At 36.8% G+C, this 16,750-nt stretch overlaps 1 pseudogene; it reads right to left on the reverse strand.

Moving 5' to 3' along the window:
- Positions 1-12,448: 12,448 nt before the first annotated feature.
- On the reverse strand, positions 12,449-14,960 carry LOC113697561 (UDP-glycosyltransferase 74E2-like; annotated as a pseudogene).
- Between the last annotated feature and the right edge of the window lie 1,790 nt (positions 14,961-16,750).

The following is a 16,750-nucleotide window of genomic DNA, read 5'->3' on the forward strand; positions in this document are numbered from 1 at the left end:
CACCAAGTATCAAAAGTCAAAGTTTGAGAAATTAGCTCTAAGACGCTTCGCCGGGAGTTCCCTCGAAGTCCTCTTGAGATCCTGAAGGTATGCAATAATGTATTGTATATCAAATTCCAGGCCATACAGTATTCGCGTAAAGAAAAGAAATAGTCAATTTTGACTCCAAAATTCAAGTTTCCAAAGTATTTTAGTTCATAAGAAACTGACTTTCAAATGAGGTCTCAAGTGATAGGTGAACTCAAGTTCACCATGAAAATACGTTTGAAATGCTCTAAGAGTTGTAAAAATGTAACCTAGGCCCTTAAAAGAACATTTAGGTCCAAATTGGAAATTTTCACTTTTCGAGTCATTCTTGGAAAAATCAGTCCGGAAATTCGGAAAGTCTAAAAATGGAAAATTTTACACCGTCAGAAACTTCATTTGAAACATAACAACTTTGTAGAAGGTCACTTTCCAAGAATCAAATCAGAAACAAGTCAATTTCTCCAAGAAAGTTTACTATTCATTGAAGATAGGTCAAAACAGTCCAAGTTTTTCCAATAATTTTGGAATTTTGCCAAAATCATAGAATGAAAACCAGCCTTTGAAATTTGATATGCAGGTAAAGTTCCAATCCAGGTTTCAAATAAAAAAAATGGAACTCGATTCCGATGTTCCCAGCTCAAGAAATAAAAGTTGAAGTTTCGCTAAAATTCCTGGACTGTTGGCCTTTCCAGAAATTTTCCAGATTTAATGCACTTCGCTAATTAGGCCATATCTCACTCGATTCTCAGTGAAATTGAAAACGGTTGGTGGCTTTAGAAACTACGTTTACAAGGCTATATTTGTGTAGGAGAAATCATTTCCAAAATCCAGACATAAGTGGTTCAAAATCAAGCAACAAAATGGATTTTCTGGCCAGTCTCGGATGAACAGTAATAAACAGGCAGCCAACTTTCAAGACTCGCCACGAATCGGTCGGGATGAACTAGAAAATTATCTTGGTACCATTTTAAAGCTCTAAGAGTCTACTTTCAAATGCCACAAACGGCACTCAATTTCAATCATCGAGAAAAACGTTATGATCTCCACAAGATCACTGGTCAGAAAATTTCTGGACCTAGTCCAGTTTTGCCTCTTTGCTCATAACTCAAAATTTATCCAACCAAATTGGCTAATTTTTTTTTGTAGACAACCACCCCACACATAACACAACATATATCACTCACATTTGTAGCCAAATTATGCACGAAAATATCCAAGCAAAACAGGGCAGCAAGTCCTTGAAATTTCGGACAGTACCTTCTCCAAATTTCTAACTTTCTTCCAACTTCATTCCATCAATCATTCAATATACATGTAACATAGCACAATATCAGCAACCACAACATGTTAATTCATCAAATCAGCCACCAATAAGCATCCTCAAGCCCTCAAGCATGTCATGAAATTGCAAGAAAATAATTACTCAACCAATCAACCCAAATTCTACCATAGGTTGCAAACCCATGCTACCTTTGCTCCATTTGAGCTATAATTTTGCAAGATTAAAGTGTGGGTGAGTGAGTTACCTCAAGAACTTAGTTGGACAGCTTTAGGGCAGAAATGTTGACCGAAATTCCTCCAAGAAAACCGATGAACAGCCCCCTCTTCCAAGCTAGGATCAGAGCCCTCTAATGGATGATGAAATTTGGAAGTGGATTGAAGCAAGTTTGTGAGGATTTTGGCTAGATTTTTTTCTTCCCTTTTTTTTTTCTTCCTATTTTCGGCCAAATAGAGAGTGAAGAGAGGAGAGAGAGTGAAATCAGATTTTGTAATGAAAGTAGAGAGAATTGGTGACTTAATGGTTAAGTCTAAGTGTCAACTCATGCTAGGTCCGTTAAGGGTCTTCGCGTGTCCAATTTTCGCGCTCGTTTGCAACTTTTGTGCACTAAACCTCTGAGGTAATTTTTCTAGTACATTAATAGGACATTACTAGTAGTCTCATGTTCTTAAAATCTCCAATTAATCAAATTAATGTGCCTATCGGGGCCTTTTCGGCACGCTCGCGTATAAAGGTCAAACTTAAGGATTTTCTCGTTTGAACTTGGAAATTCAACTTATTCGATTCTAAAACTCTACAATATGATAATCCAAGTATATATAACAATAAAAATCATGATAAGCAATTCATCTTGAATAAATTTGAGCATTAAAATAATATGCGCTTAAAGAACCAAGCGGTAAAATTTATTTTCGAGAAATTTGTGTACTTTAGTAAATTTTTTTTTAGGGTAACTCGAGTACGAAATATTTTTAAAATGACCAATTTAATAATATTTTGAAATAATAAAATTATGAGTTCTCACATCCTCTCCCCCTTAAGAGAATTTCGTCATCGAAATTCATACCTTAACTCGAAAACTCCAGATGTCTCTTTTGCATCCCGCTCTTATGAATTGTAAAATTTATTCCGCATTAAATATCATGTAAGTCTTATATTCTTAATCTGTTCATGACGAGCGAGATAACAATTCTTTCATGCGGTTCACAGATTCAATTGCCTTAAGAAATTTGTCAATTCAAGAACAAATGATGGTATACGCAATGAACTTTAAATATCTCGCAGATCAAATTCAATAAGATCTTAAAAGCACACAAGTTTTGTCCTACTGGACCTTAACCCTAGTAATCTTTCAAAATAGATAGTAAGAGCCCTCAAGAATCAATAACTTCAAAAATCATATCCGGTTCCATATACATGTATGCAAATATCGAAGTACTAAATGAAACCTTAAATTCAATAATATCTTATTGTAGTCCCCAAGTCATTTACGAGTATTATCACCAATTTTTAACTCAAATACAACTTAAAGACCCAAATCCATCAATGCTACTGGTGTATTAATTACTCCCAATGGCATAATTGAATTTCAAAGTGCTTGATAGGGTGTTAATTGTTAGTAATTTTATTGTTAATTTTCCCTTTTATTCTTGCCAAATATTGTTTTAATTATTAATATTTACTTATATTTGGTATTGGGACTTAATTTCAGGAACAAAGCAGAAAATTACCAAAAAGGAGGGACTTTATGGGAAAATGGAGACTTCTAAGGACCTTGGACTCTTGAATTGGTGGGGACCACAAGCTAGTGCAAGGCATTTAGTCATTTGGGCTTTTCAAAGAAAGCAACGTAGAGAGACTTGGAACAACAAGTACTTTGGAGGATTTGTCCACATGTGCGGGGACCACGGATAAGAAGCATGAGTCATTTGGACTCTAGGAAAAGAAACGTACAAGACTTTGAATTTGGAGTGGGGACCACTAGAGATAGCATTAGACTTCCTTTTGGCTTTAAAAAGGGAGAAACGTACGAGAGGTGGAGGAATCAATAGTTTTAGTTTAGGCTTTTAGCATAGTTTTAGTTTTCTTTTCTGAGCTCTTTCGCATGGTTGTTCTCCATTAATGGAGGACTAACCTCTTAATTCTAGTCAAGGGGACAACTGAAGATTTGGTTCAACAATTACTGTGAGATCTAATTTATTTTAATTGCTTCCTTAATTTATTTGTATTTATATGTTTCCTGCTTTTAATTGCTATAGCTCGTGTGAGTGATTGAATAGATGCGCAATATTTAATTATTCACATAGGCTATTTTGCTAAATAGGGATAATTGAATCCGTAATTGTTCGTTATCTTTATCTCAATAGCAACTGGCGTAATTGGGTTTATGTCAGGGGAGCATACGATCTAACTTAAACAAACCCTCGTAGCGTGTTTGTTAGTTAGGATTGGGCCTTTCTAATTATTAATGCAATCTAGAAATTAAATCCTATGGTCGTACCTAGGGTTGTTTTTGGGTTAGAGAAATAGTTAACGGTCGTACCTTAACTATCGAGAAATTAAGGAAAGGTTGGTTGTTTATCGCGTGCATGACAACTATAACTGGTCTATTAATAAATGTGGAATTATGTGTGAATCAATGATCAGTGCCTGAACCATTTCTGAAGTGTACCCTTGCCTAGAGTTTTCCCTTAACTATTTCTCTTAATCAATTATTTTCTGCAGTTAATTTATTTAGTTAGCATTTAATCCAAAACCCCCCATACTTTGAACTCTAGAAGAAACGAATTATCCCCAGTCCCTGTGGATTCGACCCTACTCACCGCTATATACAAAATCTGTATTTTTCTCGAGTAGGTATTTATTATTGCACAGGTTCGGCACCTGTCAATTTTTGGCGCCGCTGCCGAGGACTGGTGCCAGATTAATTTGTTTCTTTTTGAGTTTATCTTGCTTTCATTTTTTTTAATTTATTTTTCTCTTATTTTTTTTATTTTTTTATGGCTGCTAACATTCCATATTTTGATGATAGACTGGACTTTGTTCCTGAATGGGGTTATGAGACTCATGTTTTTCCTAATGATCAATGGGCTGTTGCAAATTGTGGAACTTATTTTGACTCAGGTTATTCAACTGACACATGCCCCGCATTTCAAGATAATCTAAGTGCTCTAATTGATATTTTTGGAGATTTTCCACCCCAATATCAAACGCAGTATGACCCTTATTCAAACGGGTATGATCAAGGATGGTGGGATAATTTCAATTTTGATTATGCGACCGGACCAATGGATTTTCAACAGCAAGAGTCTCAACAACCATCGTCCATGTCAGGTATGTCTTTTCAGGAATTGGGTGAATTATTTATTAATACATACCGATTCCAACAGGAGACACAAATGAGGAATGAGATGATGAACGATGCAATGAGTTATCTGGCAGATCAACTATGTCTATTGACATCCAGAATAAATCGATGGGCTTCTCAAATGGAAGAATTGCCCTCGAAAACCGTTGTTGATCTGGAAGAAAACGAGAGTGCAATTTGCTTGACTAGTGATGAGGAGATGCAAGAGTGTCAAAATGAGAAATCTGCAGATGCAGTTGAAAAAGAAGCCGAAAATGAAGAAATGGAACCCCAACCGCAACCCATTCAAGTGAATGAATCCAATGAACAATCTCCAAATGCGGTGACATCTTCTCCACTCCTTAATCAATATTTTCCTGACTCCTATTCTTCAATTCCTGTTACTGAAATTGATTTTATTATACCAGAAAATTTGAAATTTCATGACAGGAATAAGTTAAGAGTGGCAATGGAAAATATCTTGAACCGAAGAATGCATGTGATGGAGGAGTGAATGGAGAATGCAAATTATCGTTGACTTGTTTAGCACCATTTACTAGTCCATGGAAGCCCGCAATTCGTGTGCTCAAAGATTACTCCATCTATGAGGGTTACCAGGATCACATTGAAGATGAAGCATTGAAGCGAGCCACAAGATTTTATCCTCCATGAACAAGCATAGCATGTCTAGCCAAAGACATTAAAGAAATGCGCTTTTTGGGAGGCAACCCAATTGTTGATTTTGTTATTTTTGTGTTCAATTTCTTAAATATGTCGTTTCTCACTTGGGTACTAATCACTTTTGATGTTTTCCTCCACTATGGTCAGGACAGCAATCTTGGCGTGCCCACGCGGTGTTTGACGACCTAAAAAAAAATTTTTCAAAAATTCAAAATAAAAACATTTTCCGTTTTACACCTTCAGTTTTGATTCTCACAATTTGAATTTTGAAATTTGAGTGTGCAAAAAAAAAATAAAAAATAAAAAAATCCCAAAAACTATTTTTTTTTCTCTCTTTTCTTTTTCTTTCTTTTTTTCTTCTTTTTCTTTCTTCCTTTCTTTTCTTTCTTTCCTTTCCTTTTCTTCTTCTTCTCTGCCGTTCCTCTGTTTTCCACTTTTCCTTCTCTTCTTTTGTTCGTCCGCCACCGCCCGCCGCCTCGCCACCAACTCGCGCGCCTCCTCCTGAGCTCTGCCCGCGGCCGTCCACCCACAGCGCGGCTCCGCTACCATCGCGCGCAGCTCCTCCTGAGCTCGCGCGCCTCCAACGCCACCAGGAGCCGCCGCACTTCCACGACTCTCCACCGCCAGCAGCCACCTCCATCTTCCTTCATCACACGCCGCTGACCACCAACTCCCTCTCCTTTTGCGCGCGTCGCTGTCCACAGACACGCCACCCCCACCTCACTTCTCTCTCTCTCCCGCGGCCATCATCAGCTCCGCCTCACCTCACGCCAACCTCCAGCAGCTCCACCATCGCCACCTCCTTGCCGCGCGTCACCACCTGCCCAAAATTGGCAGGTGGAGGTATTCCAATTTCCACCTTGATTAGTATTTCTCTGGTCCTTAAATTGCTGGAATTTGCGTTTTTGTTTCTTAGGTGTCTTGATGGATACAAGCAGGAGGTGATTTGGGCATTTTCTGGGGCTAATTTTGGGTGGAATTCAATTTATTTGCTACCCCATTTGGGGGTGCTCTCTGGTATTGATTATATTGTTGAATATTGTTTGGGTTTTGACTATTTGAGATTTCTATTGCATCTGGGAGATAAAATTTGACGGCTCTTGTGCCAGTTCATTTGTTTGGGAATTGTTGGGGTTGATTTGGGAGGTAGTTTCCAATTGCTTGTCATTTTGATTTCTGCTCATTTTTGGTGCTACTTGGTGTGTTCGGATTTATTAGGTGCAGTGGGTTGGCCATTTGATTTAATTTTTTTTTTCCTGTACCTGCAGCGGAGGTACTGGTTGTGGTGTTGACTAAAATTTCTTATTCCTTTATGCTTGACTGCCTACTTGATTCTTGGGTTTTAGTGCTTAAATTGTTTCTCAAATTCTAAACGGTGGTTGCTAGAATTGCCTATTGCTTGGCCCAATTGCTAGGTTTGGTCGCATAAAGTGGGTAATTGAATGTCCAATTGGTGACATTTGTTGAGTTTCACTTGCTCCATTTGGTTAAATTCTTTGCTCTATTGGGGTCCCTGTTGGTATCACTTGAGTTCTGCTTTGTTAGTTTCTGTATCGTGCCCCTTGATCTTATTTTGACTGAATGGGAGACCCAGTGCATATTCATTCCATTTGCTGTGTTGTTAGGGTACTTTTCTAGCCTTTGGGGTGCCTTAGTTGTGCATTTTATTAATTGGGTTGACCATGTGGTTCCCTTCTTTCCTGTGCATGCACCAGTGGTATTGGTTGTGCTAATTTGCTTGCAATTTCTTATATCGATATGATTGAGCATCTGTGACTGAGTACCCTTCGATCTTGCTGCTTTGTTGGGATCGTTTGTGGTGTCAATTGAGTATCATTTGGTACTTTCTGCCTGGAGTCTATTGAGTTGCCTTTGTTTGGGTTTATTGCATTTAATTGGTGCATTGGATGGCTCCTGTGCCATTTCCGTTGCTTATTGAAGTAGGTGCCTCTATTTGCCTTGTGTGGGAGTATTTAGTCCTTATCAATTCAATTGCTAAGCCCATTGGAGCACTTGCAGCGATTTTGAGTTGCATTATTTCTGCATTGACTAACATTCGGACCACCATTGCTTATTGTTTGTAATAGCTGCTTTGTTGAGACTTTCGCCTATTTTGACTGCATTTGTTCATTCTCCTTGGTTGGCTGCTTGATTGAAAGCTCAGAGCTTGTGACTAAGTTGTTATTGCTTAAATTCTAACCTGCTATTACTAGACTTGCTGAATTTTAGGGGACATTTGTTGCGATTTTGGGTAGAATTGAGTTCATTTGTTGCGATTTGTTGATTTATTTAGACTCTATTACCGCTTCTAGTCTGTTTGATCGCCATATTCGTTGGAATTGACTGCGTTCAAGCACATTGTTGGACGTCCTCGGCCATTGATTGAAACTGCTGCATTGTCTGGAAATTTGCTGGTTTGATGTTCTCTGTGCACTCTAGTTCGCCTGGATCAAGACGCACGTCGGAGCTCTCCTCCCCTCTGCAATCTTTCACTGCCGCGCACTACCGTAGCACTATTTTCACTCCACCGTTCCCACCTATTCCATAGCTGCCCAAGACCTTCCACCACGTATTCAGGGAAGTGTAGTTGTCCTATTCGCTTTTCTTTACTTTATGATCTCCATTGAGGACAATGTCGGATTTAGGTGTGGGGGGAGAGCTGTAGTACAGCTGGTATTTCTGGTGTTCAGTTTTTAGTTTTTTTTTCCTTTATTTTCGTTGTTATTTGTTCTATTTTTTCGTTTATTTTCTTTTTTACTTTTACTAGTGATCAGTTTTATATGAATACCAAGTTTTGATACTGGATTGCTGTTTCTAATTCTGCTATTGCCAAGTTTTAGTAATAAAAGGATATCAAGTTGATGTAGTTGAGTTCAGGAACATCTCTTTGGTGAATATCAATACTTGCTTGACTTTTCCAATTTTTGGTTAACTCTTCTAGGCATAGGGAATGATTGTTGGCATTCTTCATGTGAATTGGTCCAATTATTAATTTTAGTTCTCCATGTTTGGAATTTGAGGCTGGCTGCTGTTATTTTTAGTTGTTGTGTTATATGATTGTAAATAAGAGTTGACTGTACTCCGCTAGTAGTTACTACTGAGTAACAGGGGATCTTCACCTAAAGTGTTGATTTTCGCGTCAAAAGGTAGTAGTTGCTATGAGTGCATGCTCTCGTAGCGATTGGAGCTGAGTAACCGGGCTCCTCCATCTATCAAATGTTGGAGTTCGCGTCAAAAGGCTCTAATGGCTAGAAACTAAGTCTTTTGTTATTATTGAAAAAGAAAAAAAATAGTAAAAAAAAAAAAAGAGAAAAATAGAAAAACGTGATAAAAAAAGGTGAAGGTTGTGTAAGTGTGTGTCTAAAGTCAGCTTACCGATCTATGGGTTAATGTTGAGATTTGGATTAATAGTTGGACCATTTGCTGATAAATGTGAGCAACCATTCCTTTTTCTTAGATTAGTTTGCTTTAAATTGGAGGAGTTGGTAGTTTAGATGCTAACCGGAGTGATTTTTCTTGGATCTTGACCTGTGTCGCTTGATATATGATTTTCTTGGTGTCTTGGCAATACGGTAGTTGGAGTAACAGCCATGGTCGAATTTTGGTGTTCAATTGTTGTTCTCATGCTTGAGGGCAAGCATGATTTAGGTGTGGGGAGAATTGATAGGGTGTTAATTGTTAGTAATTTTATTGTTAATTTTCCCTTTTATTCTTACCAAATATTGTTTTAATTATTAATATTTACTTATATTTGGTATTGGGACTTAATTTCAGAACAAAGCAGAAAATTACCAAAAAGGAGGGACTTTTATGGGAAAATGGAGACTTCTAAGGACCTTGGACTCTTGAATTGGTGGGGACCACAAGCTAGTGCAAGGCATTTAGTCATTTGGGCTTTTCAAAGAAAGCAACGTAGAGAGACTTGGAACAACAAGTACTTTGGAGGATTTGTCCACATGTGCGGGGACCACGGATAAGAAGCATGAGTCATTTGGACTCTAGGAAAAGAAACACAAGACTTTGAATTTGGTGTGGGGACCACTAGAGATAGCATTAGACTTCCTTTTGGCTTTAAAAAGGGAGAAACGTACGAGAGGTGGAGGAATCAATAGTTCTAGTTTAGGCTTTTAGCATAGTTTTAGTTTTCTTTTCTGAGCTCTTTCGCATGGTTGTTCTCCATTAATGGAGGACTAACCTCTTAATTCTAGTTAAGGGGACAACTGAAGATTTGGTTCAACAATTATTGTGAGATCTAATTTATTTTAATTGCTTCCTTAATTTATTGGTATTTATATGTTTCCTGCTTTTAATTGCTATAGCTCGTGTGAGTGATTGAATAGATGCGCAATATTTAATTATTCACATAGGCTATTTTGCTAAATAGAGATAATTGAATCCGTAATTGTTCGTTATCTTTATCTCAGTAGCAACTGGCGTAATTGGGTTTATGTCAGGGGAGCATACGATCTAACTTAAACAAACCCTCGTAGCGTGTTTGTTAGTTAGGATTGGGCCTTTCTAATTATTAATGCAATCTAGAAATTAAATCCTATGGTCGTACCTAGGGTTGTTTTTGGGTTAGAGAAATAGTTAACGGTCGTACCTTAACTATCGAGAAATTAAGGAAAGGTTGGTTGTTTATCGCGTGCATGACAACTATAACTGGTCTATTAATAAATGTGGAATTATGTGTGAATCAATGATCAGTGCCTGAACCATTTCTGAAGTGTACCCTTGCCTAGAGTTTTCCCTTAACTATTTCTCTTAATCAATTATTTTCTGCAGTTAATTTATTTAGTTAGCATTTAATCCAAAACCCCCCATACTTTGAACTCTAGAAGAAACGAATTATCCCCAGTCCCTGTGGATTCGACCCTACTCACCGCTATATGCAAAATCTGTATTTTTCTCGAGTAGGTATTTATTATTGCACAGGTCCGGCACCTGTCAGTGCTTACTTTTCTGATGAACTAGCCTTAATCACATCTTCCTCTAGAATCCTCAATTAGTTGTAGTCCTGTATTAAATCTAACTTGGAAAGTACTACTGTCTCTTGTAGATACTCAAATGATTCATTTATACAAGGTAAAAGATATTTATTCCTAATACCCACTTGATTCCAGCCTCGATATTATAGACATGGCCTTCTCACAAGGTTATAAGCGTAACAAAATTTAGATATACGAATAAGTCATGAAATTGATTAAATGCAAAGTAAACTTTCATTTGCTATAAAAGACCATAATAGTTTCATCAAGTTAGGATAAGTTTATCAAATCATTTCAAAAGAAAAAGGGAATAAACAAGATTGTACCAAAACATGCTAAGTCATCCATGTTCAAAGCAACAAAAAGATTTCATCCCTTACACAAAAGATTACAACCTTCAAAAGTCTCAGTATAGGCTAGGTTATAATCATAATCCCTGTCTTTAAGCAAAGTCAGATCCATCTTCACTTGTAGAGCTTCTAATACTTTGGTTCTTCTCATATCCATTAGTATTAACCACTCCCTCTAACACTCGACTGTTTTGCAGCAGGCTTAACTAGCTGCTGAGGAGTTCCTCGGGCAACTTTAAAACTTTATGCTCAAGACTCCCGCAGAGCAAGCATTTCCTTGTTTCCTCTAGCACATAGTCTCAGTGTGATTAAACTTGTCACAGTATCTACAAGTTACTCTAGAAGTTACGGCCTGATTAGCTTGAGAATTCTCCTTTTTCTTTTTCTTCTTTTCTCTCTGCTCCACAACAAATTCATGTTCACATGTCTCTTTACATTTCCCTTTTTCCATTATGGGAGTTTCCTTCACTACCCTTAACTTGGTTGCTAGAAATATATTGAGGTGAAACTTGAATAGTGGATCACATCCCCTCGAGCTTTTTTTTTTTTTTTTTTCTGAAGTTCTCCAATACGCCTTCGTGTTTCTTTTTCAATTCCAAGTTCTTGTTCCATAATTCCATCTTCTCTACAAACTCTTGTTTGCATCGTTCTTCCCAGAATTTAACTAATTTAGTTTGGAATTCCAACTCCTTGCAAAGAACTTCTATTTCTATACGCATCTCTTCCAAACTTTTCATTTCATCCATTTGCTTAATCCTAACTGTCAGCCTATCAACAACTCAAAGCATCTAAATGAGTAGCAAATCAAAACTTGAAACTTAACTATCCACAACCTATAAATTCTCATGCATCTAAGTCATCCAGGTCTATTTACTCTTACCTCTCCATGAATTTGATACTTAAGGAAATCCACACACACGAATAAAGTAATACCCTTTGATATAATGATATGTACTTCCATTCTAAGGTCTTCCTCACGTACATAGTGAAACCATAAATCATACGCCATATGAAACAAGTTCCAAACCCTGACTAAAAACTGTTACGCACTAGCAGGACCAGAATCCTTATCCTCAAAATTTTGTCTAAAACAAACCAATCATGACCTACAAGATAAAGTTGAGACTTTTGATGTATTTTGAATGTATCTGTGGCAAAATGCGATTCAAAATTTTCAAAATTAGCGTTAAAAATACAAATTTTCTTCATGATCCAAAACTAAATTTTCTTAGTAAGAGATTTCAAATAATGTTTAACCACAATCATCAATACATTTTTCAAATCATCAATACATGCTCTCACAGAACATGCCATATCCAACAACCACAATTCTTTACACGTTCGTATGTCCACTCACACAAGCTAGAACTACCCCATCCACGAGCACTGAACGGCTGTGGTACCTCCAAACAGTCCGTACTCAAGTCTCCCGGTGAGAGCAATTGATGAAAACTTACAGATAGGAATATTCATGAACCGGATTATCAATCCATTTAAAATTTCGTTAATCCTAATCGAATGTATTGGTTCTGTAAAATTGTATTCGATACCTTGATTCAGTTCAACCGGGTAATCAATGACCAATTAATTTATAGGATCGAATCAGATATGCAGGATAACCTAACCTTCTTCTTCTTATAGGGAAAGAAAGAATTAGATTAACAAATCAAGTAATACAACATTTTTTCAAATCAATAAGAGTACTTAATCCTGCAACTCTAAAAAATTATCAACAAAATAGAAAATCAACACATCAAATAATTAAAACACTGAATATTCCAAACATTTTATTTTCATTTTCTCTATATCTTGAAAGCTATCAATTTTTTGAATTTTGAAATAGTCTCACATTTCATCAACCAGGCATACAAATTGAGATAGGTTATACGGTACCCTACACGTCAAAATACATTTTATAGAATTCAATAATACTACCGCAGATGATTGCAAACTCCTGTGTTCACATTGTCTTGAACTTGCGTGCACTACTTGGGACAATATGTGCCATATCCTCTTTGCTACAGTCTACTTTCTAGATATCAATTGCACTGGAATACCACATTTCTACTGCAGTTGCTGACGGAAATCTCCTAACAAATGTGTAGTTACTCTTCGTAAAATTTCATGTGACAGTTACCTGGTTGCCGTCGATTATCTTTGAAGAAGACAAATCTACTTTATTATCTCTTCAAGTCTGAATCAATTTGGATAAGATAGATCTACTTTATTATCGCTTCAAGACTGAATCAATTTGGAAACAAAGTCTTTAATGTTTTTATCTGAACTTCCTCCCTCATCAAAGGCATGTCTCGCCAGATCCTTCCATTTATCTGCATTTTTCCTAATCTCTTGTCCTTTCTCCCCCTCCATCACTACGCTTATGCATTGACGAATGACATCTCTTCTAACAATTCCATTTTCATCTGACTGAGCTTTGATTCCCGTTTTCCAGATGTCCGTTACAAACTTGGCATTTGTGCTTTGATCTGTCCATCGTGGCATGACTACCATTGGGACTCCCAAACTTAAGGCCTCCAATGTTGAATTCCATCCACAATGCGTGATAAAGCACCCTATAGATTTGTGTGCTAAAACTTCAAGCTGAGGACACCATGAAATGACTAATCCTCTATCAGATGTTTCTTTAACAAGATCTTTTGGCAGCTTATTTGATTCTGATTCTCTAACCACCCATAGAAAATAGTAGTTGCTAGTTCTCAAACCCCATGCTACTTCTTCCATCTGCTCAGCATCAACTTCTGCTATACTTCCAAATGATATATAAACAACTGAACTGGTTGATCTTTCATTTAGCCATGGCATGCAAGCATTAGTCATTGGGTTAAAAAGACTGAGACCATACTGCTTGTCATCTTAAAGGCGCTTGTCAAGGTACATAGATGGAATAGTTGGTCCAATTGTCATTATTGGTAGGATCCTGGATGTCCAATCAATCACCTAAGCAATATATGAAACAAATTGATCAAAAATCTAGTTTTTTGTTTATATTCTTTCCTCTATAACTGAAAAAAAAAGCAAAAGAAATATGACGTAGGTAAGATATTGTGATACTACTTTTTTTTTTTTTTTTGGAGCAGTGGATGTCACTCATGCCATGTGGTTAGTGTACTATTATTGTCTCCATCTAATCGTGTGATACTCTCAGAAGTAAGATGGCAGGGAGGATAAATCTGGTGGCAAGGACTATCCAATGAGAACATAGATAGGCACATCCACATTGGAAATTTGGAAGCCTAGCTTCTTCAGGGTCATTAAGGAATTAGGTAGCAGTAATGTACAGGTAATATAGAGATAAATCCGGGCGTGCCTTTACCTCTTCCTCCAACTTGTAAAATGTGTTGTAGATGATCGAGTCAGCTTCATGAATGTTCTTCATTTGATCATGTGTAACCAGCTGAAAAATTGGCGGATATGAACCGTAACTAGAAATAAAAGAAGGCAGATCTGAAGCTGAAAGTGGTGGTAAGCCAGGAATTTCCACTTTAGACTCCTCCAGAGGAAGTTTCAAAAGGCCTGTGTAAACATGGTAGTAGATCTTGTTGACAGCACAAGATTGAGTGAAGAACACAGCCGCACGTAAGCCAAGACTCTTGGCCACACGCGGAGCCCAAGGAAGGACTGCATCATGAACAATACAGTCAACAGGACAACCCGAATCTTTAAGCTTCAAGATTAGCTCAGTTATAGTTTCTGAGCCAACCTTTTGAAACGTAGCGTAATATGTATCAACGGCAACTCCATTTTCTCCTTCATCAAATCCATCAGAGATGGTCTCCACTGTGATAGAACCGGAGACTTCGTGCAAGGTTTTGAACACGAATTTAGTTGTAGCAAGTGTAATTTTGGTGCCTTGATGTTGCAAACGCTTAGCAAACTGGAGCATAGGGTTTATATGTCCTTGCATGGGATATGGAAATATCAAGCAATGAGCTTTGTGAGTTTCCATTTGCTCTAACCACGAGACCAGAGTATGGATTCTCTAGAAATTCACAATCTTTGAGAGCTCGAATAATGGTGCTTGTTGCTGGAGTGAGGAGTGCTTGTAGCTTGCTTGCTACGAGTAAATATAACAATTAAATATAAGAATTGTTTCACCAATGTGGTAAGTGGGTATGGTAATCGTTTGTGGTTTGGAGTGCAATAATATGATTGAATCAAGCTTGCTTCCTTGTGCTTTAGGAGTAATTACACATTACCACTTTGAACCTTAACAATAAATCTTTGCTCCTTGAACGATTGTTGGGTCAAGTGACAAGAGCTCAATACCTCCAAAGTATGGTTATGGATTTTGAGTTTTGTGGATAGAGAAAACAACCTTAGAATCACCCTTTAAAAGGGATCCGACAATGCTTAATTCTAAATTAGTCAAGGCATAATGTGGTCATGGGACATTAGGAGATTAGGAGATATATGTCAAAAGTAAATAAATAAGCTCTTTGCTCCTATGAATTTTAGTCAGTGTCAGAAATTTTAACTCATTAAAACTTGTTCAATGCATACTCAGAAAAAAATTACAAAAATTTGAGCTTTTCTAATATTAGTATTTGGACACTTATTAGTGCACCTAAATTAAACAAAAAATTACTAAGTGAATGTACAAGCTCACGTCCATTTACAAACCCTTACAAAATGAAAGGAATGATTTCGCATTCCTCAAACATAGAACCTACCGCCTTATAAAGACAAAAGATAGTTACTTACTTTGGTTGCAGTGCTCTTTTATTTGCTTTGCCTTTCGTACGATAAAAGCCAAAATTTGATAGCCAAGTTGTCGTAAAGGATTAGATTTTTTGGCCCCAGAAAGCAGTCCCAGGAACTTTATTAAATGTGCGAAGAAACATGAATACAAAGGCATTGTCGGTTGGTTTGAGAAAAAGACAATGGATGATAAACCAAGCGAATCTTGTGAATTCATCAAATAACATTCAATCCCCTTTGGGGCTTGAATGTCTTATCAAATAAGAAGCTGTAGAGCTCCAAATGCCTTTCCTGACTGCAATACAGATGAATGGATTTTATAGACTAAAATAACCTCTTATCCAATTAAGCATTTAAAAGCAAATTAGGCTTATTTACAGATGGTACTGGTGTAGGTGAAAAAATATACATCTTTTAAGGAATAAAGAAAGACCAAATTATTTACACATGGCTGCTATGTAGGGTTCTTTGAAACGTAAGGACAAAGATTGAGCATACCTCAGAATTTTAGTATTGGAATAAGAGAAATGGCTTGAAAGCGTGTTACAATATTGCTTCCTTTGCAGTTGGAATTCACCCTATCATAATTGGTGTGCAGATTATCATCACAAATAACTTCTAAAATACAATGAAATCTAATTAACGATTGACAAATTTTTTTATTTTATTTTATGAAGAAACAGGAAGACCATGAGAGTCATTTTAACAAGAATCATCTTATGCTTTATAATTACATAACTGGTTTTTACAAGTATTTGTTTTGGAAACATTTTCTTCAAAGCTGCCACAAATTGAAGGTTTGTGATTGCATCGATCCCCTTTTTTCTCATCTAACAGAGCTCACAACGAAAAATATTTATTTATTTATTTTAATTTTTAAAATTTTTTCCTGTTTCTCTTGCCAATTCTCATTCAACAGCAAATTAAAGAACCAAACATCCAAAAAACAGGTAGGTTTTACATTAAACAACAAATTATGTCTTTGTACCTTCTTAGCTGACCACAAAACACACATCAATGTGACTATATATACCACATATCCACAAGTAACAACAATTGCAGATGGAAACCTGCAGATGTTGACTGCCAACGTCATTGGCTGCGCAAGTTGAGCTTAACAATACTTTGTATCATTGCAATCAGCAAAATAGTCAAGGATTTGATTAACAGGTACTGGAGGGCACTCATTAAAAGAATTTTATATATTAATTTTTTGATCAAAGTGAAATTAATTTCAAAAAAAGTGTTCAAATATTGCAGGTGCAATGGAGGTGGATGTGTGTATTTATATAATAAATTCTATATAATTTAGGCGTATTAATTAATACTCGAGAAAAATTTATAGTTAAGAAAGCGTGCT

The sequence above is a fragment of the Coffea arabica genome, chromosome 1c, assembly GCF_036785885.1.
Source record: "Coffea arabica cultivar ET-39 chromosome 1c, Coffea Arabica ET-39 HiFi, whole genome shotgun sequence".
NCBI lineage: Eukaryota > Viridiplantae > Streptophyta > Magnoliopsida > Gentianales > Rubiaceae > Coffea > Coffea arabica.